The following is a 23,374-nucleotide window of genomic DNA, read 5'->3' on the forward strand; positions in this document are numbered from 1 at the left end:
CATTGTGTCAACATTTGTCTGCTGGTCCTGCTGTGCTCCTGGGGCCAGCTAAGGAGCGTCCGCGTATCTGGACACAAATACCCAGCGTGCCCAGCCAGGAGCACGCAGCCAGGTCAGAGAGCCCCTTCCTCTCAGCTTGAACTCAGCGGCGCCACACTTTCCCCCAAGCTCCCATCTTCCTGGGAGTCCCGCACGTGAATGGCATCCCCTTCCTGACCCCTGCACTCCCCATCAGCCTAGGAAGAGGGGCTGAGCCTGGCCTAGGGGAGAGCGTCCTCCCAGGCAGAGCTGCCTGGCGGGGAGGGCAGCTACCCAAGAAACAGTGAGCTCTCCGTTGCTGGAGGAGTCCAATCAGACCGGGAACCTATATTGTCTTCTACAGCTGGCAGCTGTTTAGGCTTCGCCAAAATCCACCCATTGCTTGGTCACAGCCCCTTAGCAGCTTCCCTACCTCCAGGCCTGTCCCAGTCACTCTATATAGCAACCAGAGGGATTGTTCTGAAACCCCCTCTGAAAGTGAATCTCTTTCCATGGCTTTCTCCACTGTCCAGAGATAATCCACGGCCCCCTCCCCCCACCCCCCCTGCATTCAGGCCCTGCAGGCCCTGGCCCCTGGCCCTAGCCATCCCTTCACAACGCTCCATCCATCCGACTTCTCTGTGTGCTCCTGTGCCTTCCTAACCTGCCCACTCACTAAAACCCTCCTGATCTGCTCTGATGCCTCCTCCTCCGGGAAGCCATCCCCATGCTTCCATCATCTTCTACAGTCAGTGGTCCGATCCCAGAGACCAAGCTGCATGCACCCTTGTCTCCCCCGGTTTCAGTTCTCCGGTCTGAGGCACATCTGGGGTTGGGCTGACGGACGCTGGTGCCCTGACTGCACAGGAAGGCAAAGGGCTTGGCACACCTGAGCCCAGGAAGCTCTGGCAGGCAATCACATGCTCCTTCTCACCTTCTCCTTCCTCACCCAATCCTCAAGTTTCACTGAGAATAAAAGGGAAGGTGGCCTCAACCCAAGCCCTCCTGCAGAGTTAACCCCACGGGCGCCGAGGATTCCTGGGTTTGGCAGGAGGACTGTGAGTGTTAGAGGCTAAACCAGCTCTTGCTCCCCAGCCATTTCACAGATGAGTAGACCATAGCCCAGAGAGGGTGGGTGGCAAAAGCAGGGTCACACAGCGAGGACTCTGGGGGTGGGGTGGGAGAAGGCAGCTCCATCGCAGGTCTCCACCCTTCTTTGTCCCCAGCTCGCAAGAGGAGTGGATGGAATGTTGGAGGGAAGCATGCCAGAGGGAGTGTTCCCTTCCCAGGCCCTGGGGGAGGAAGGGCAACTCATGTGGCTTCAGAGTTTCATTCCAGCCACATTGATCCCACCTGCAGTGTCCCACCTGCTGTCTTCCCCCGCATCCCCCATGTCTTTCCGCCATCCTTTCTTCCCAAATCCTGCTGTTGACCTTGACCAGTCGGCTCAGGCGGTGGTGGGAGGCCTTCTGGTGATGGGAGGCCTGGTTAAGGAGTTTACCTGCTTAAGGAAAGTAGTCAAGCCTGGATTCCAGGCCCAGCTTGCCCTCTCTCTAGCTGTGGGACCTGGGGGTGATCATTCTCCCCTCTGAACCTCAGTTTCCTCATCTGTGAATTGGGAGATACTGAAAGGAGGAAGTAATGGAAGATAATTCATGAAAGGGACTTAGCACAATGACCAGCGGATGATAAACAGTCAATAAATGTCACCTCACCTCATGGCTTTTCCTGCAGAGCTGGGGAAGCGGGTGGTGGTGAAGGAGAGATACTGAACGCTGTGGTTTTTAAGGTCATTGAATTCAACATCCTCTTCTGCATCAGATTCATTTCACAGATTCTGAATTTCCTGCCGAGGTGGGGGGGGTGGCGGGAGGGGAGGAGAAGAGTGGGGATGATGGCTTGCTGTGCCCTGACTAGAGGAGGCTTTTGGGGTAAGATTGAAGGGAGACACAAGAGGGGGCCACACACACAGGTGTGGAGGGCAGAAGAGCACCCAGCCAAGGGGACATGTTGGATGGAGGGTCAGTTGTTATGAGAAAGGGTGAGGCCTGGCCAGGAGCAGTGAGGCAGGGCAGAGGCTGGGAGGGACCTGAGCCAAGTGGCAGGGAGTGCCAGGGCCAGGAGGAAAGCTTCCCACCTCGCCACACACTTCCCGGCGATGCCTCTGATTAGCCGATCTGGCCGAGAGCACATTCCAGAAAGAAATCTCTTTGTTCACTTTAGGAAAGTACCTGAATCCATTTTCCACGGTGGACTTGGGAGGAGAATCGCCCTGTGGGGGGCTAGACAGCTCCCACGCCCCACCTCTGTCCTTGCCTCCCGGGCTGAGTCCTTTCCACGGCCCACTTTGGAGGAGCCCGTGTTTCCTTGACGTTCTGACTTGTGTGGATTGAAATCAGTCTCCCTAAAACCTGAGCTTGGCTCCCGCCTCCTGTGCGCCCGCCTCTGTGTGAGCACAGGCAAGCGTGCACTCCCAGGGCTGCTGCGTGTGCGGGTCTCCCTCTCAGGGTGTCTGGTTGTCTCTGTGGGTCTGTGCCTCTGGCCCACCGTGTCTCTGTCGTCTCTGTCTCTGGCTCTGGCTCTGTCACTGCCTGGCTCTGTGTCTGGGTCTTTGTGTACTGACAAGTGAACATCTTGTGTACCTTGGAGCCCATCTCCGTGCGTACCTGCCAGCCCAGTCCCGCTCATCTTACTCCAGGGCATGCCACCTCCTTAATTTTTGGTAATGAGCTCCCTCCTCTTTGCTAACTCTTTCTCCTTGATTTTGTTTGTCTGAAAACCTGGGTGGGGCGCCCCCCCTCCCCCGGGGCAGCATGGGTGGAGTAGAGCTGGGTGGGGTGGGAAGGGGAGAGAAGAGAATACTCCGCCGGAACACAGATCTCAGTGGTCAGGGACGCCCTTGGTGCCCGATGGAGGGTCTGTGGGGTGCTGGCCTAGGCAGGGTCCTGCACCTCCTCACTGGGAGGAGGGAGCCCGTCCTGGGTGGGGTTCTGAGTTGTGGGCCAGGGAATGCTGGCAGCACAAAGGGAGGAGAGACTGAGGAGCCGGGCCCTCAGGGAGCCCGAAGGAGTTTACCTGGGACAAGTCTGAGTCCCGAGGCGGGCAGAGGAGCGGGTGTGTCTGCCCAGCATCTGGCACGGCTTCCTCAAGGACGCTGGGCCCTCAGCCTTCGGAGCCAGGCTTATTTGAGGCAAGGGAGAGGTAGGCAGTGGGAACACAGGCTCCGTCTGTCTGGGCACCTTGGCTGTCCCAGAGTGGGACACCTCCTCTTCGTGTAAAGGGGAAACGGAGGACCAGAGTCTCGGTCAGGGTCACAGAGCAGTGCAGCAGACCTGGGACTAGAATCCAGTCTTCTGTCCCCAGTCTGGCTTCTCTAACCCCCCTTTGCAACCTCTCAGGGAGCGGGTCTTTGGGTCCAGATGACCCTTGTTCCAAACCAGTCCTTCCTAGGCATGTGGAGTCTCCGTGTCCCCCAGATCCAATCTCCAGCCTGCTCTGTGCCCCAGGAGGCTAATATCTATGGGCTGTACTGCCTGGGTCTCTGGCTTCCAGTTGGGTCTGGCAGGTGGGAAGCACAGCTAGGAAATCAGAGAGCAGGGAAGGTGGGAGTGGTTGGGGGGCGGGGTGGAGAAAGGTCAAGATATCGGTGCCCTTTGCAGGGCTTCGCTGTGTTTCGGTCACATTGCTCTCGCCGCCTCCCACTACGGGGCAGTGGCTGCTTGCTGTTAGTCCCAGACCGTCCCTTGTTGGACCCGGTGGCCCTGCCCCCACCTCTGTGAAAGCCCCTCCAGCTCTTCTCGGTGCAGCCCTCCCAGGATACACTGTTCCTGCTGGACCTGACAGTTTACCTTTCTCCTCTTTAGTCTCTTTATCTGTAAAATGGGGATAATACTAGTACTTACCTCATTAGGCTGCATTAGGTGGGGATTAAATGAGATAACATATGTATGGAACAATGCCAGGTGTGGTAGGAAGTGCTATAGAATATACAATAACAATATTAAATATTATTATTATGACGCTTCCTTTTGAGCTCCCTGTGTGGGTTGAAAGCAGTCTTGTCACCAATTAGGGGTCAGAGGGTAGTATGTATGGAGTCGGGAGAGAGTCATTCCCAGGCAGGTGGAGGGCAGAAGCACAGTCCCAACCTGTGTTTGCGAATCTCGTTTCACAGCCTCTGCAGGTCTCACTGCCCTTCCACTTCAGCTCAAGAGTGGGGCAGACACCAAGATAGTGACGATAACTCTGGAAGCTTTTTCCTGCTCTCACCAGCACACTGGGAGTTCCAGCAGCTCTGGGAGCAGGAAGAGGGTCTATGTTCCCGTCTCGTTCCTGCGTATGGCCCCAAACTAGGAGGCCTGGGTGGGGAAAGCACTAAGGGGGACTCATGGGACAGCCAAGGTTGCCAGTGGGGGGAGGCTCTGAGCGGGCTGAAAACTGACTAACCTGACCCAGGTCCCCTCCTTTGGCTGTCTTGGTCATACCTTCAGGTCAGAGTGTGATATGATGTGGTGTGGAGAAGGGGTGAGTACTGCCTTTCCCCGTCTCCAGAGCCCTCTGGGAATAAAGCCTCCCACCGGATTCAGTCACCTTGACCAGCTTCCCAGAAGCCCCTGTGAAGAGTGAAGCTTTTGCCAGGCTTCCTCACTGCGCTCAGAGCCAAGGAGGCCTGGCTGGGAGCGGCTGGGCAAGGGGAGAGAGGACTCTGGGAGCCCTGATAATCATCTGGTCATGGCCCACCGCTCGTCTCCATGGAGACGCCCCCCATAGCTGAGGAGGCACCTGGAATGTCCTGCCCACCACCTTCATTCTTTCCCTCTCCGCTCAGGGTCACTGACAGGGCCTGGCCGGAAATTGGTTGCAGGAGAGGAGAAGGTGGCCTGGCCTAAGGTGGAGGCAGGCGGAGCTGCTGGCTCAGTCTGAGGGAGCTCTTTCCTGTTAGAGGTCGCCTTTAGCTGGTAGATCCCCGGTCCATGTCAGGGGTGGAGAGTGGAGATGACCCCAGCCTGGGGACAAAGTCTCCCTTTTATCAGACTGAGGGTTTACAGCTCGCATCACCTTTGGCTCTTGGAGGTGCATCTGTGCCCACATACACATAAGGGTGTGTCTGCTGTGACCGAAGGACGTATGTGTACACACTCACACAAACACATTTACACACTCACTGACACACCTGTACACACTCATGTGCTACGCACTCATACAGGCATAGTCATACTCTGACATTGTCTCTCACTCATCCACACACTCAGATGCTCAAGCACGCGTAGATTCACTCATGTGCACTCATGCACTGCCACATTCCCACTCTGACACACACACCTGTCCTTACACTGACACGCACACATGGACCCTCTCAGTGCTCTCACACTGAGTGCACATACACTTATCCAGCACTCACACTTGAATACACTCCTACTCCTGGGTTGCCAGAAGCCACACTTCTATGCAATACGTCTGACAGGCTGGAAATGTGCGTGAGGGGGTAAGTGCAGAAACAGAGGATAAAGAAACGGGGGCCACAGAGGTCAGGATGTGGGGTTGGGATGCCTTTAGGTTTTGAGGTCACAACCCAGATTTCAGAGTAAGTGGTCAGGAAGCAGGAAGCTTAAAGAATGTGACTGAAAGTCCCAGTGCCTGGGCAGGGCACGTGATAGCTGTTTACAAATACTTGCTGAATGAGAGAACAGCCGAATTGAATGAAACCCCCCATTTCCAACTGGTAGCCCTGTCTGTCTCACAGAAGTTTAGCATCCTAGGCAACCAGAGAGTCAGGGCCACCTCTGGAACCAACGGGTCCACGTCCTCTCTGACATTCTGCAGAGCAGGAGACTGAATCTCAAATACGGGTGACTTGTATGAAGCTACTGGGTAAGGCAGTGGCCAGTCCAGGCTGGGGTCCCCAGTCTCAGGGTACAGGTGTGGGGAGCCGATATAGGGTTAAGCCTCGGACTGACCTGTTAGCAAAATCACAAACAAGTCTTCTCCCGAGTCTTAAATAACCCAATCCGAGAGGTGGCCGCTGATTTACATGCGCTGTCATTTAAAAAATAAAAATGGGGGAATTTGCCGGAGGCCGGTCCACCCTTGCTGCTTGACACAGTCGCTGCAGGGAAGAAACATCTGCACAGCTTATGTTTCAAGGGACCTGGCGTATATGGCATATGGTTTGCTCCCCCTCTTAGCACTATGTGTTTTAAACAGGACCAACTCCCCGAGAAAGGTTGTTTCCCCAGGTTAGGGATTAACAGGACAAGGAAGAGAATAAATCAGTAAATCCCCCTAGTGTTACAGAAATACCATGTACTACTTATGAAGAACTTGGGCTAAGACTGTTGGCAATAAATTTGGGACTTGTTGGGCCCACATCCCCAGGGGTCTGCCCACCAGGGAAAGCACCAAAGCCTATACCCCTGTAGACCCACTGACACAGGGCAGTCCCAGGGAAGGCAAGCAGCGAGGCTGGGAGGACATAACCTTTACTGGGTAGGATAAACTCCTTCAGTCACTTCTTTGTAGCCTATCAGTAGAGCAGTGACCTTGGAATAGCCCTTGATTAACCTAGACAAGATTAAAATCAACAGAACTAGATACAGTGGAGACAGGATTTTTGGCAAAGGTCAGATAAGAAACAAGGAACTGTAGAAGGTTACCCAAAACATACCATGACGTGATTATAGAGGCATGCTTATAGGATCAAATGGTATAAATATAGAGGTAACAGGACAAAAAAAAGAGAACCTAGCTATGATGACCAACTGAACGCTTTCTCTGTGTCATTCCTTCTTCGCCGACTGCGTCCACACCTTTGGGAACCCCTGGACCTGTTGGGGCTGGACCCCAACATACAGGTTCTAAGCCCAGGGATAACTAGTCGGAGAGAAACCACAGCAGGCCTGGCTGCCGGGGATGAGCAGAAAGTGACCAAGCTCTGGGCTGTTCCAGGATTTGGGCCCTAGCCAGTGAGGGACGTGCAGGGATCCCTTGAGGTGTTCAGGATCCATGAGGCCAGCAGAACTCTGCACAACAGGTCCTGGAAGAGTCTCATGTGCAAAGTAGTACCTCTGGTCTTACTGCCAGAGGGCTTGAGTGTCATTCATTTTTTTGTTTATTATATAACAAATTTGTTTATTATTTGTTAATATTTCATCAAATATTTATTGAGGACCTATTTTATGCCAGGTTGTAGTAGGTGCCAGAAATACCATGAGCAGGTAAGAAGCATCTGGATGCAAAAATTGGACTCATAGTGGCTTGGGCAACCATGGTAATTCATTGGCTCACATAATTGACAAACCAGAGAAAAACTTCAGGTGAGGCTTGATCCAGGATCAACGTCCTTTTAGTTTCTCCTCTCTTTCCTCCAGGGTGTCAGCCTCATCCTAAGCCTGGATCCTCTTGTGTTTCTCAGGCACCTGGCAGTAGCTCCAGGCTACATGATTCTGGCAGGGAAGAGGGAGAATCTCTGTTCAGCAGACACCCAGAGGTGCACTCTGATTGGACCAGCTTGGTCACATGCTGGGCCACTAGAATAGTCTGACCTGATTGGATTAGCCTAAGACTCAGGCCCTAAGTCACATGTTCCGTCTCTGGCCCCAAGCAAGGTATGAGCACCAGCTGAACAAAATGGGTTCTAAGATGGAAACTGAACACTGTTAGGAAAGGGAAAACCAGAGCCTACCAAATGGTTTCTTGGAATGTAAAGCCTAGTTAGTGGAGAAGACTACTATACAATCAACCAAAGGAAACTGGGACTTGGGATATTTTACCAGAAAAAAAGCACCCCCGTAGGACTGGCTACATAATGTGTAGGGCCTAGTGAGAAATGAAAAGGCAGGTCTCTTGATTCAAAAACTATTTAGAGCAGTGGTTCTCAACCTTCTGGCCCTGTAAATACAGTTCCGCATGTTGTGACCCAACCATAAAATTATTTTCGTTGCTACTTCATAACTGTAATGTTGCTACTGTTATGAATCGTAATGTAAATATCTGATATGCAGGATGGTCTTAGGCGACCCCTGTGAAAGGGTCGTTCGACTGCCAAAGGGGTCGCGACCCACAGGTTAAGAACCGCTGATTAGAGTTTCAAGAAAGCAACTGTATTAAGTCAAGTGCAGGGCCCTTTTAAGACCCAGCTTGCCTGCCCATAAAGCCAGCCCTGTACCTCTATATTCAAACCTGAAAGATGAGAAAGAATTAGCCAGGTGGGGTGCTCCAGGCAGAGGTAACAATTTGTACAAAAGCCCATAGGCAGGAGATAGGGGCCCTGGGAAAGCTGGAGCTTGGAGTTCCAGCTGAGACTGGAAAGGTGGGTGGGGCCAGCTCAGGCAGGATCCTTGTCAGGGAGGATCCAGGAAACCGAAGCCTCCTAGGGCTCTTGCTTGGTGGCCCCTGTGAGCCCATCCACCACCAAGTGAGGGAGGCAGAGAGGAGCCAGCTGGGGGCCAGACCCCACCTTGGACGGAGACTAGATGCACAGTGAACAGGTCAGAGAAGTGTTTTTATGTCATAGGAGGTCTTCATGTTAGCAACTAACTCTGCTGAAGGCTTTGGGAGAAGTAGGAAGCTTACTTTGCACAAACCCAACACGCTCAAGTTGAATATTAAACATCCCTGTTCTTTTTTTTTTTTAATTGATTTCAGAGAGGAAGGGAGAGGGAGAGAGAGATAGAAACATCAATGAGGAGAGAGAATAATTGATCAGCTGCCTCCTGCATGCTCCCCACTGGAGATCAAGCCCGAAACCCAGGCATGTGCCCTTGACCAGAATTGAACCTGGGACCCTTCAGTCTGCAGGCCGATGCTCTATCCACTGAGCCAAACCAACTAGGGCCCTGTTCTTTTTTTTTTAAATTTTTACTTTTTTAAAAAAATATATCTTTTATTGATTTTTTACAGAGAGGAAGGGAGAGGGATAGAGAGTTAGAAACATCAATGAGAGAGAAACATTGATTAGCTGCCTCCTGCACACTCCCTATTGGGAATGTGCCTGCAACCAAGGTACATGCCCTTGATCGGAATCGAACCTGGGATCCTTCAGTCCGCAGGCCGACGCTCTATCCACTGAGCCAAACCAGTTAGGGCTTAACTTTTACTTTTTCTATCGGATTTATCCCCTCTAGACATCCCTGTTCTTGACAATCATTTTGGCTCCTCCACAGTAGCAATTTCTCCCTGGCACCCTTTTCTTATTTAGCACGGCCATAAGAATGCCCAAACCAGTAGAGAATTTTTATAAAAATTTATTTGAGTCAAATGGAGGATACACCTAGAAGCAAGATCTCAACACTGAGATACATGCTTCTAAGTGTCACGATTTGCAGTTTCCTTTATGAATTTGTGATGGAGAACAGTAAGGAAGATTATATGAAGGTGGGAGAAAGCACAGTGAGATCCGAGGACAGGATAGTTAACATGTGCTCTCTAAAGGGTGGTGACCCTTTAGGTCCAGTGGTTCTCAACCTTCTGGCCCTTTAAATACAGTTCCTCATGTTGTGGTGACCCCCAACCATAAAATTATTTTCGTTGCTACTTCATAACTGTAATGTTGCTACTGTTATGAATCATAATGTAAATATCTGATATGCAGGATGGTCTTAGGCGACCCCTGTGAAAGGGTCATTCGACCACCAAAGGGGTCGCGACCCACAGGTTGAGAACCTCTGCTTTAGGAGGAGGGGTCTGAAAGGGGACTTTTCAAAGATGTGTTAACGTAGATGCCCAGAAACAATGGATAGGGCTCGGGTAAAGTGAGGATAAACCTTTCACTAAAGGAGGTACAGGCCTGGGCTGGTAGCTCAGGTGGTTAGAGTGTTGTCGTCCCCCGACACGCCAAGATTGGGGCTTTGATCCCTGGTCAGTGCACAGACAAGAATCAACCAATAAATTCATAATTAAGTGAAACAACAAATCAATGTTTCTCTCTCTCTGTGTCTCTCTCTTCCTTCCTCTCTTTCCCCCAAAAGAAAAAAAAATCAATCAGTAAAAATTTTAAATTAATTAATTTAAAAAAGAAGCTATCGGCCTGGGGCGTGACTACCCACCGTAATCTGCCCAATTAGGAATTTATTTATTTATTTCAAATATATTTTTATTGATTTCAGGGAGGCAGGCAGAGGGAAAGAGAGATAGTAACATCAATGATGAGAGAGAACCATTGATCGGCTGCCTCCTGCACACCCCCAACTGGGGATCGAGCCTGCAACCCGGGCATGTGCCCTGACCGGGAATTGAATTGTGACCTCCTAGTTTATAGGTCAATTCTCAAGCACTGAGCTACACTGGCCAGGCCAATTAAAAATTTATGATCAGATCACCCTGTGAGGTTACTGTTAGGTCTGATCAAATAATTGAATTGATACCCTCTCCCCTCCTCCCCTTCACTCCCCAACTCTCCTTTAGAACACTTCACAACTAGCATTCCCGTTCGCTTAGACCACATTCCATTGCTAAGGCCACAGTCCACTTGCTAAGACCATTATCCTTCCTCTCCGGGCCTTCCCAGGATCCCAGACACACCCAGAGAATTCTCCGTCCAGGAAAAGCCTGCCTAGAGTCCTTTAAAATCTCCGACTCCCCGTCCCTGGGTGCTGGCACAATTTTGGGGCTCAGCCCATCTGGCTTTCCAGATGACCTAATAAATTCATAATTCTTTACCAGTTTGGCCTTGTGCGTTCCTCCTTCGGCGACCCTAACAGTTACTTCCCATAGGACCCCTTTTCGTTCACGGCACTCTAGCTTCTGTTACCTCAGCAATTTTCGTTCCCTTCTTATTGCCCCTCCTCACTTTCTCCCTCCTGATTACTCATGACAAATCATTTTGTGCTCAGCTGAGCAAAAGGCAAAAGAGTCACTAGACAGGTCCTGGGATTTCCTTTAACTGGGCCGCTCTCCGCAGGCTTTAAAAAGCAGTTTGTCCCCGTCTGTTGCAAGGGAATAGCACTCTCTCAATGGTGGTTGCCACTTACATGTCTGTCCCCCGTCTGAGATTCATGGAAACAGGGAAACATGGGTCTGCTTGTGCAAGTCAGCCCTCATATGTTGCAAGGAGCCCTGTAAATGTTTGTAGGGTGACTGGATGGGATTATTCAGACTCCCCGCTTCCCCCTCACCCCAGGCTTGAAGCCCACTTCCCTTTTCTCTCCTCCCAGGAAATGGTTGTGACAAAGCCATAGAAGGCCCAGAAACTTCTAATGGGGTCAGTTGTGGGAAAAGCTGATGGAATAAAGTCCTGACTAGGACAGCGGTGGCGAAAGGAGAGGCTAGGGTTCTTGGTGGACCTCAGATTGGGGTCGATGTGGACCCAAGAGGAGGCGGCAGAGATGATACTAAGGCTCCTGCCTGGGTCCCTGATGGGCCTGGGCACAGCCAGTGGAGGCACCCCGCCAGCTCCCCTGGCTGTGGCTGCGCCTAGAGATCGTATCTGGGGCCTGGCTGATGCCTAGACCTGAGTCATGGAACCGGAGGCCTAGGAAACAGTTCCTGTGTTGAAACACAGGGGAGGGGGCAGGGTGGGCGTCTCTAGTTTGCCATCAGCACATCATCACCACCCACACTTCCCGTCACTCTTAGGTCACCTCCATGGTCACCGCTCATTTCTGACCCTGTCACTCATCACCCTCACCATCATCCCTGCATCAGAACCACTGCCCCTTTCTTAAGCTGTCACTCGACCCAGTTCCCACCACCTTCTCCAGCATTGCTGTCCGCCTCTGCTATCTGAACCAACCCTGTCTTTTTTTTTTTTTTTTTTACTATAAGGGAAGTTTATTAAAGTTGGGGACAGTAAATACTGCTTACAGCTCCTTTTTGAATTTGTCTAGTAGGTCTTCGGTTTTTACCGGAAGGCTCTTCCTAAAACAAAACCTAGGACAGTAAAACAAGAAAGGGCTTATATAGAAAAAGCAACCGGGGCGCCTCGGCTGGGCTGCCCCAGCTTCTGGGAAGTTAGAGAAAAGGGGGCCGTGGGAACAGGTCCAGGGGACCAGCCTGTGATGAGCTGCCGCTGCCTATTGCTTCCCAGGTTGCAAGTCTCGTGGGGTCCCTTCAAGTTTAGGAGATGCATGTCTGTGGGGAAAAAGTGGGGGAAGAGGAGGAAAAAGGGGAATGGCGAGGGCTGCCCCCCAGAGGGAGTGCACCAACCCTGTTCTTTATCAACTGCCTCTAACCCCCCCCCTCCCCCCGCCCTGTCACTGCCTAGTCCATCCCCATCCCCCTGTCACCACCTGTTCCAGTTCCCATCACCTCCAAGTCCTCTGGACTGTCACCTCTTTCTCCATCCCCTCTGCTAGCTGGCTCACCAGCACTGCCCATCCCTGCCTCCTCCCTGTCAGTCATCAACATCCTCCTTATCTTCAGTGCCTCACCTAGGTCCTGAAGTGGGCGGCCCCCTCTGGCTTAGACTTTCGGAAACGTGTGCCCACTCTGAGCCTTTGCCCATCCTTTCCAGCCTCTGGCACCCTACCTGGAATTGCCGTGCTCCCTAACTTTGCCCTCTGCTCTGGCCAGGGGGGGCTTCATTTATTAGATTGACTGTTATTTCGATTTTTAGAATTCTCTGATGTCCCCTCAGACTATTACCTTCTCCCCACAGTACACGCTCATAGCCCCCCCGTACCTTGACACATAACACTTTTGATCACCTACTTATAATCGTATCATCATGTGTTTACGGCCGTCTTGCCCACCAGACTGGGTGCTCTGGGAGGGCAGTTAACTGTGTCTGTCTTGGTCACTGCCTAGCACAGTATCTGGCTTCTGATATGGGGTCATGAATGTCTGTTGAGTGAATAAATACTATTTATTGAACACTTAACAGTGCCAGGCACTGTGCCAAGTGCTGTACACATATTAATTGCTCATTCCCTCTGGTATTTTTGCTGTCCATTTTCAAGGACTTTTTTGCTGATTTGGCACAAACACTTGGAAACAAGCCAAATAACCAATGACAGAGGGTAGGTTAAACACAGTATGGTTTGTCTCTTAGTTCTGAAAATCATGGTTCTGAAGAGGTAATGATTATTCTGTAATCATGGCATTAGGTGAAAAGGGCATTATGCAAACAGGCTTATGCAGAATTATTGTCAATTATGTCAACAGAGTATAATGAGTCAAAGATGAAAAGGAGTGAAAGGATTAATAGGCATTGTGTTGTTTCTGAATTGTGAGCAATCTATTTTTATTTCTTATAGTTTTCATATATTCTTTGATGGGCATTATTATTTTTTATAATAAAAGCTATGCATTTGTATAAAAAAACACACACAGAGGCAAAAGTAATGTTTTATGTAAAAGTGTCAGGGTTTTATAATCCTGTATTACTTTTTGATTTACTAGATTGTAAATTCTATGAGGCAAGGCCTCTTGTCTAGCTCCCAGCACCAGGCCTGAATGAATGAGTGATCAGTTAAATGTGGTGGTATTAATTAAATGCACCCTTTTTGCTGCATCTCTCACTACTTTTTACTTTAATTCCTCCCTGCACAAGAGGAGTATTCCGAGGGCTGCCTTGATCTACAAAACCAACCCCCGCCCCCATACCTGATGGCACATTTAAGAAGTGATATGAATTTAAGAAATTCTTATCAGAAACATGAAAATGAGACCTGATTATGCACCAAGTCTGCTTTTCCCTTGGCTCCTGTTTCAGAGAGGGCACCACCCCAGCCAGACATCCAGGAGGCACGTCTTCCAGCTCCAGCACGCTCACTGTCATCGTTTCTCAGCACTGCGCTCCAGGCTCGCCCCTTTATCCGTCCCCAATGCTACTTCCTCTGTCCCAGCCACCACCACCTCTTGCCTTCATTACTGCAGCTGCCTCCTAACCAGATTCTCTTCTCCACTCTTGCTCCTTCCACCCCAAATTCACTTTCTGAGCTACAACCACACTGAGCTTTCTAACACACTAATCCACCCTGCCACTCCTCTTTTTACAGCCCTTCAATGACTCCCATCACTCTCAGAAACAAGTACAAGACAGATCATGATCTGTCCCAGGCTGACCTCTCTGTCTTCCCCATGTTCCTACCCCACTCCAGACACACAGAATTTCAGTGTTGGCATTTCCCAGGCTCCCTCTGGGCTTTTGCATGTATTGTCTCTTCTTCAGGGGAAAACATCCATTCTGCCCTCATTCATTTGCCTGGCTAACTACTTCTCACCTCTCAGCGTTTCCCTTCCTTCCTGGGAGGCTTCCTGATTGCCACTCTACCCCCCAGTTTGGTTCAGTGCCCCTCCTCTCAACTCCCATAGGTCCTTGTACTTATTACTTCTGATATCTAATTTCTTCTTTTTTTCTTCTTCTATATTTTTATTGATTTCAGAGAGGAAGGGAGAGGGAGAGAGAGACAGAAACATCAATGATGAGAGATACTCATTGATCGGCTGCCTTCTGCACTGGGGATCGAACCTGCAACCGGGCATGTGCTCTGACTGGTAATCGAGCCATGACCTCCTGGTTCATAGGTCAAAGCTCAAGCACTGAACCATGACAGCTGGGTTCTTCTTTTTTTTAAAAGATAATTTTTATGAGTTTATTTGAGCCAAACTGAGATGACAATTGCTGGGAGGTGAAATCTCAGTGGATTGAGAAAATGCTCCATGAAATGGCAGTTTTACTATTTATTTTTTTAAAATATTTTAGAATTAAATTTTAAAATATTAAAGAAATTTAGTGTTTTTATTGACAGAGAGAGAGAGAGAGAGAGAGAGAGAGAGAGAGAGAGAGAGACATTAATTGGCTGCTTCTCATACATCCTCCTGCCAGGGCTTTTTATTGATTTTTAGAGAGAGAGGAAGGAAGAGGGAGAGATAAACATTAATGTGAGACCCAAACATTGATGGCTGCTAGAATCGAACCAACAACCTGAAGTGCATGGGATGATACCCAACCAGCTGAGCCACACGGGTCAGGGCACCACTTATTTTATGTACCAGAGTCAGAGGGGAGGCCATAAGGAGCTTACATGAAATTCATTGGTGATAGATTAGGGAGGCAGGAGAAAGCAAAGCGGGAGAAAGTGAAGTGTGTGTGTGTGAATCTCTGAGATTCTCTGATATTGGATAAAAATTAAACCGGAGAGATACGTATTTCTTTTATATTGTTGGGTGTAAGCTAGTTAACAGTAAACAATTAGCACAATAACAATAACAATGAGCGGTTTTGTGGTCTGTGCTCTGGTGCAGTGATTATGTCCTGTGGGATCTGGAAAAAGGAAATTATGATGACATTCCATATGTTATTATAAATGCAAAAAGACAGTAGACAGGCTCAGTTAAGGTAAAGATTGACCTTTGTCAGAGAAGATACAGGCCTACAACAGGACTACCCACCATAACTTTCCTTTAGAAAGTTTAATTTCAGACCATCCTATATGGCTACTTTCAGTCTTTGAGTCTGCAAGTCTTGCCATGCAGGCTTCTCCTGAGTTTGTCAAGTTTAGTATGTGGCCCCCCCCCTTTTTTTTTTGCCCACACTTCCCCCTTTTAGTTATATGCCTTGTAACTTAAAAAAATTTTTTTAATTGATTTCAGCAAGGAAGGGAGAGGGGGAGAGAGAGAGAAAAATATCAATGATGAGAGAGAATCATTAATCAGCTGCCTTCTGCATACCCCACACTGGGGATCGAGCCCACAACCCAGGCATGTGCCCTGTCCAGGGGTTGAACCGTGACCTCCTGGTTCATAGGTCAATGCTCAACCACTAAGCCATGCCAACCGGGCAACATTGTAGCTTCTTATTTACTCACCAGTTTCTCTACATGCCCTCTATGGCTGGCACTGGACTTGTTTTCCATTGCGCAGCTAGTACCTATCACTTGGGAGGGCTTCCGTGGCTGTTGAATGAATGAATGAATGAGTAGTGAATGAATCAAGTACTCTTGTAGGAACTGATTAATACTTTTCTTCTTTCCTTTTTTCTTTTTTTTTTTTAAATATATTTTTTATTGTCCTAACTGGTTTGGCTCAGTGAATAGAACGTCGGCCTGGGTTTGATTCCGGTCAAGGGCATGTATCTTGGTTGCAGGATCAATCCCCAGTAAGAGTTGTGCAGGAGGCAGCTGATCGATGTTTCTCTCTCATTGATGTTTCTAACTCTCTATCCCTCTCCCTTCCTCTCTGTAAAATTCAATAAAATATATTTTTTAATTGATTTCAGAGAGGAAGAGGGAGAGAGAAAGAGAGAAACATCAATGATGTGAGAGAATTATTGATTGACTGCCTCCTGCATGCCCCACACTGGGGATTGAGCCCGCAACCTGGGCATGTGCCCTGATTGGGAATTGAACCATAACCTTCTGGTTCATAAGTTGGTGCTCAACCATTGAGCCATGCTGGCCGGGCTGATTCATACTTTTAAAGAAGTTCAGAGGTAGACATTCAGAAAAAGATGTCCTAAAAGGACCCATACATTCTCCAATGTCTTATGGACTAAGGGATAATGCGGATTTGATAGACAGAATGTGGGGGTGAATATGTAGTTAGGAACAGTGGTGTGTGCATGTGGGGGGGGGCAGTGGCAGTGGCAATGGCCCACCTCATCTGGGAGAAGTATTTTATTCTTTAGAATTGCTGCTGATGGTGATAGCAAGAAGCAGTCTGCCTTTTAGTCAGTTTTGTTTTTAAGTTCTCTGCCCATAATGGCTCGTTCCCAGGGTAGACTGACCCTACCTCCACCCCCATTTAGTATGCCACTGGTAAGGAATCCTAGTAACTGGCTGAGCTGGTCTGTTTTCCTCCCCTAACACTGAGCTGGGAGTGATTTCAGGGTGTCCAACATCCCAAAATTCTGCAGGGCAAGGCTCTCCTTCGCCAGAGCTAGACCCCACCTCTGGTCCTCTGGCACCCGCTGACTTCCTCAGGGGGACCTGCTGACTCTTCTTGCTGGTGGCTGCGCAGCAAGGAGGCCATCCTATGCAGGGATCGGAGCCCATGCGTAGGATCCAGACCTGGGTCTAACTTACCTCGAGGCCTTGGGCCAGTGCTCGGGGCCACACTCTCAAGTCCCTCTTGCGATGTCACTTTGCCCAGTGGATGAAAAGGGGTCACGTGCTAACCTGACCATCTCGGGGGAGCCCTGTATGGTGGCCTTACAAATTCAGAGACCTAAAGTAACCACATAGGATGGCCTGACACTAAAACAGTTTGGCTCAGTGGATAGATAGTTGGCCTGCAGACTAAAGGGTCCTGGGTTCGATTCCAGTCAAGGGCACATGCCCAGGTTGCAGGCTCGGTCTCCAGTGGGAGGCAGGCAGGAAGCAGCCATCAGTGATTCTCTCTCATCATTGATGTTTCTATCTCTCCCTCTACCTTCCTCTCTGAAATCAATAAAAATATTTAAAACAGCAACAACAAAACACACACACACACAAATACTTTTTAACTAAAAGCAGTTTATGGCAGGTAGTCATGTCCTAGGCTAGAACCTCCCCTGGCAAGTCAATCTTTACCTTCACTGAGCCTGTCTATTGCCTTTTGCATCTAGGATAACATACCTTTGGCAAGTCAAGGTAACTTACCTTTTTCCGGACCCCTCCAAGCACAACCACCGCGCCAGAGCAGGGACCATTAAATCCCCTGGTTGTTATTGTTATCAAGTGTTAATTATTGACTATTAACTATCCTGTACCCAACTATGTAAAAGATGTATCTATCTCTCATTTTACTTTTATCCAATCCCAGAGGTTTTCCCCCTTTGCTTCCTCCCACCTCCCTGATCTATCACCAATGGATTTCATGTAGCTCACGTCTTTTCTTTTGATTGTAATGTATGAAACAGGGTGAAAAACTGCCATTCTCTGGCGCATTATCTCAATCCGTTGAGGTTTTACTTCCCGGCCACTGTCGACAGCTTGGCTCAAATAAACTCACAAAAAAAATCTCGACAGGTTTGAACCTTTCTTATGTTGACAGCCCACACATTAAACTGGGGTGTTTGGTGACTGGGGGCCTGTCCCAAACTGGGGAAGGGATGTCAGTCACAGGCGCGATGGAAAGTTGCCCCCTCAAGCTTCCTCGTCCTGCTTCTTTCTCTGGTCTGAGTGAGACATTCTACCACAGGGGACTGGCTGGGCTGGGTGTGTCAGAAGGCAAGTCTGGACAGGTGGACAGTGGAGTCTGGGCCCCAGAAGGAGGGGTGTGTGTGTGTGTGTGTTGTGGAGACAGGGTAGACGAGGGTGGGTCCTAGGCAAAGGTCAGGGATGGGAGAGGTGGCTCCAACAAGCCGGCTACCCTTGCTTGGTGACAGATGCTGGGTTGGGCGAGGTCTTGGCTCTGCTGTGAAGCTGAGGAGGGGCTGGAGGGTGGAGAACAGCCCCTCGATGAGGTAACTTCTAGGACGGAAGGAAAGGCAATGTCATGAAAGTAGGAGGGATTCGGGTTAGACTGCAGAAGGGACAGGTGATGATGGACAGGGAGGATGAGGTGCCTCTTTATTTGGGCTGCTTCCCAGGAAGGAAGGAAAAGTCCATGCCACCCAGTCCTTTATGCAAACAGCCTTATCAGAAGGAAGGGGCAATGGACAGGATGACCTGGAGAACAAGGTAGGCTGTAACCTCCCTGTAGTCAGGATTTGGGGAATTTGCAGTTAAGGAAAAAGCCCTGGGACATCTAAGGCTGGGTCAGTCAGCTCCGAGCCCAGGACCTCAGGTGTTCCTCCGTGAAATGGGGAGGATCTCCTTGGTCCTCACCTACCAAAGACAAAGTGTTCCTGCCCCAGCCACTGTGGCTCAGTTGGTTGGGCATTGTCCCATACACCACAAGGTTGCTTGTTCAATTCCCAGTTAGGGCACATGCCCAGGTTGCGGGCTCGATTCCTGGTGGGAGGCGTGCAGGAGGCAGCCAATCGATGTTCCTCTCACATGTTCCACTCTCACATTGATGTTTCTCTTTCTCTTTCCCTCTCCCTTCCCTTCTCTCTAAAAATTACTAATATATATAAATATATAAATAACATACATATAAATTAATAACATATATAACATATATATAAAAAAATTATAAGTTCCTCTTGAAGTCCTGGGAGCTAAGAGAACACACAGCTGGAGGGTGAAGATGGGTGGGGAGCCCGGACCTCGCTGTTGGGGTGGAGCGCTGCAGCAGGATGCAAGTACAGTAAACCCTCAATTTTGCGGACCTTCATTTAACGGACTTCGAATTTAATGGACAAAATTTCCAGTCCATATGTCACATGTGAAAATTAACACCCTGTTCATTTTAAAAATGCTTTTAACCAAGATTTGCTTTTAATTAAATTAACAGGTTATTTTTTTGTTATTAATTCACTGTTCTTTTTAACAAATTTTAGCAAGTAGGCCATATGTTGGAAAAAACACTAGTAATTTTGCGGACATAAATAAATATTACATATCTACAGCTACAGTCTACATCTTTAAATCCTAGTGCCTTCTCTCTGCCAGGCATTTTCTTTTTTGTTGTTGTTAATCTTCATTCGAGGATATTTTTCCCATTGATTTTTAGAGGGAGTGGGAGGGAGGGAGGGAGAGAGAGAGAGGAAGAGAGAGAGAGAGAGAAAGAGAGAGAGAGAGAGAGAGAGAGACATCAATGTGAGAGACATAGTATCCATTGCCTTCCCCACGCCCCCCAACTGGGGCCAGGGATTGAACCTGCAACCCAGGCACGTACTCTTGACCAGGAATCGAATCTGCGACTCTTAGGTCCGAGGGCCAATGCTCTAACCACTGAACAACCGACCAGGGCTGCCAGCTATTTTCTAAGGGATGCAGGAGGGGCAGGTGAGCTGGATTAGGGAGGATGCAGATGTGAACAAGACTGTTAGTCCTTGTGTTTTCCTCCTGAGGAAAAACAGGCAAGAAAATAAGTGTAGTAACTTATCCCTTACTGGCTCCAAAAGAGAAGCACATAGGACTGTGGTAACGCAGAGAAGGCACCATGTCCAGCCTAGGGAAGGTCAGGGCGGACGTAACGTGGACCCTGAGCCTGGAAGGGCCAGTTGGCCTTGACCAGGGAGGCCATGGAGGACGGCAAAGGTTTTGGAGCCACCCCAACAGGCTCACAAGAGCCAATGATTAAGTTTTTAAAATTTTGTAAACTGTTTATTAATCACAGCCATTCAATTATATAAATGTATAATTCCATAAATTATTTTGTAAAACAAAGGTAATAAATGATCAAACTCGTCACTTTCTGTCATTACAGTTTACTGTTATCTATGCTCTGGAAATTACTTACACCCTATTTAATGGAGAGCTGCTACTCATCGTTTCCCAACTCCTTGTTCAGTCATGTTAGGTTGGTAGTATGAAACCGGCCATGTGGCAGTATTTACATCATTTAAATTGACTAACATTACAAGTTAGGGCTTAATTTATTGTTTTGATTGATTGCATGGAGCAGGGGTTGACAAACTATAGCCTGCAGGCCAAATCCAGCCTATGAGAATGGTTTTTATATATATATACATATTTAAAAACACTTTTGATTCTTTTTTTTTTTTTAGAAAGAGAGAAGAAAGGAGGGAGAAAGTGGGTAGGGGGGGACACTGATTTGTTGTTCCACTTATTTATGCAGTCATTGGTTGATTCTTGTATGTGCTCTGACTGGGGATCAAACCCCCAACCTTGGTTTCTTGAGATGATGCTCTAACCAAGTGAGCTACTTGGCCAGGGTGGTTTTTATATTGTTTGATAGTTGAAAAAAATAAGATTTCATGACAAGTGGAAATTATATGAAAACTGAATGTTAGTGTCCACAATAAAGTTGTATTGAAACACAGCCATGTTCATCAGATTCATTTGTTTACATATTGTCTGAAGCTGCTTTTATGCTACAATAGCAGAGCTAAGTAGTTGCAACAGAGACAGTAGGGCCTGGACAGCCTAAAGTATTTACTAGTATTTGACCCTTTATAAAAGAGTTTATTGACCTTTGATCTAGACTTAAGGAAGTGATAGAGAAAATGTTAATAATGCAGGTTAAATTTAAAAGTTTGTCATGTCTGTAGCCATTACATTGTGAACAACACAAAACCTTGAGGAAGTCCTGGCCAGTGTGGCTCAGTTGGGGCGTTGTCTTGTGCACCAAACAGTTGCCAGTTTGATTCCCGGTCAAGGCACAAAAACAAAACAAAAAACACTTTGAGGAAACATCCTATATAATAAAACCCTAATATGCAAATTGACCGAATAGCAGAATAACCAGTTGCTATGATGCACACTGACCACCAGGGGGCAGACACTTAACACAGGAGCTGCCCTCGGTTGGGGCCAGCAAATGGGTGGTGCCAGGCTGCCAGCCAAGGCAGGTGCCAGCAGGGGCCCCCTGAACGCCCTGCCCACCAGTCACCCCACAGATGGGCCCTGTTTGCTGGCCAGGCCTAGGGACCCTGCCCATGCACGAATTTTGTGCACCGGGCCTCTAGTTCTTTCAATATTTGGAAATTACCATCCAATTCAGCAAAAAGGGTCACACATCACTGGTGAATGAGTGAAATTTCAAAATATGTCTTTGTTCTCTTTTTTCTTTTCTTTAATGTAAACAAAAATGTTGGGACTATCCTAATTAGTCAATGAAATGAATGAATTTCTGTGGAATTGGATAGTAATCAAACATTTGTTCATGGTCTGATTTTTGTCAAATCCTGGATACATTGCAACCACAGGTTGGCTACAAACATAATAATTAGCAAAAATTAAAGAAATCATTTTAAAGAGCAATTGATGCTGTAGAATTACAATAAAGAGCACAGATATCTTAGTATTTATAAATACATGTTTAGTATTTGTAAATTGTGTATTTATTTTCCAGCTTTATCATCAGTAAAATTTATAATCAACTTATGTATATAAACGCATACCTTTTTTCCAGAGACCTCGTTGTTAAGCATTTACCAGCACACCATGGACAGACCGTTCCAGGCAGAGAGCATCCAGGGGAGTCCAGGTGTTTAAGGCTTAGTGAGTGGCGAGGTGTTGAGGCTGGAGTGCTGGGACGGATGTGAGGGCATTATGAGCAGGGATAGGGGTCCAGACACCATCCTGAGGGCCATGGGGAGCCACAGAAGGATTCTGAGTATTGAAGAGACCCCATGAGATCTGTGTTTAGAAGACCATGTTGAAGATTGGGTTGTTAGGGACAGATTATAAAATACCAAATTAGTGGAGGGAGGGAAAGTAATAGTGGCAAACTCTTAAGAGAATTTACTATAGGCCAAGCCCACTCCTAAGCCCTTCGCGTGTGTTATTAGTTCATTTAATATTCACAACAATTTCATGCGGTAGATAAATATTCTTATCTCCTTTTTACAGATGAGGAAACTGAGGCACAAATAAATTAAGTAACAGGTAAGCAGAAGAACTGGAGTTTGAACCCAAGCCTGGCTTCAGAGGCCACACTCTTAACCACTATATGTTATGTTTTTAGACTAGAAAAATGTTGAGATTTGGAGTGGTGTTTTCTTTTCTTTTTTTAAAATATATTTTTATTGATTTCAGAGAGGAATGGTGGGGGGAGGGAGGGAGGGAGGAAGAAACATCAATGATGAGAGAGAATCATTGATCGGCTGCCTCCCGCACGCTCCTTGGGATCGAGTCTGCAACCCCGGCATGTGCCCTGACCAGGAATCGAACTGTGACCTCCTGGTTCATAGGTCGACACTCAGCCATTGAGCCATGCTGGCCGGGCTGGAGTGATGTTTCTTAATTTTAATGCATGTACAAAGTTGACCCTGTATAGACAGATATGTCTGGCATCTAGTAGGAGCTTGCGGGCATTCTTCAGACCCAGCAGGACTTGACTCAGTGATAATGGGATATGAGGAGCCAGGGGAGGGTTTCACCAGCTTCCTTCATCTGCTGGATGACATACTCACTGACCACACTGGCCTCCTGTTTCTCTGTCTATGTTTGTAGACTGTCTCTCTGTCCTCAGGGAGGTCCCAGTCTTGGGGACAAAATCCTGAGCAGGAATACAGGTGGGAGAGGACAAGAGGGGACAAAGTCTGTCCCCTGGGTCCAGAGTGAGTGTTTTTTTTTTTGTGTTTTTTTTTTAATCCTGAGGATATGTTCATTGATTTTAGAAAGGGAGAGGGTGAGGGAGAGAGAGAGAGAGAGAGATGGAGAGAGAGGGAGATATATCTAAACATCAATGTGAGAAACATTGATCTGTTGCCTCCTGCATGCACCCTGACCCAGGATCAAACCCTCAACCTTTTGGTGTACGGGCCATGCTCCAACCAACTGAGCTACCTGGACAGAACCAGAGTGGGGCTCATGACTCAAGTGTATGTGAGCTAAGAGGGGTGAGAGGTGTGAATTATCTATTGACAGGAAGGGCTTCCATAAAGGAGGCCATAGATAGGAGGCATGGGGTATAGGGGAGA

At 48.3% G+C, this 23,374-nt stretch overlaps 1 non-coding gene across 1 annotated transcript; it reads left to right on the forward strand.

Annotated features, from left to right (window-relative positions):
* The first annotated feature begins 11,807 nt into the window (after window positions 1–11,807).
* Window positions 11,808–11,870, forward strand: LOC111827922. The gene has a single exon (XR_002831671.1). It is a non-coding gene; the product is annotated as a U7 small nuclear RNA (small nuclear RNA).
* Window positions 11,871–23,374: the final 11,504 nt, after the last annotated feature.

The sequence above is a fragment of the Myotis lucifugus genome, unplaced genomic scaffold (genome assembly GCF_000147115.1).
Source record: "Myotis lucifugus unplaced genomic scaffold, Myoluc2.0 scaffold_246, whole genome shotgun sequence".
Classification (NCBI taxonomy): Eukaryota; Metazoa; Chordata; class Mammalia; order Chiroptera; family Vespertilionidae; genus Myotis; species Myotis lucifugus.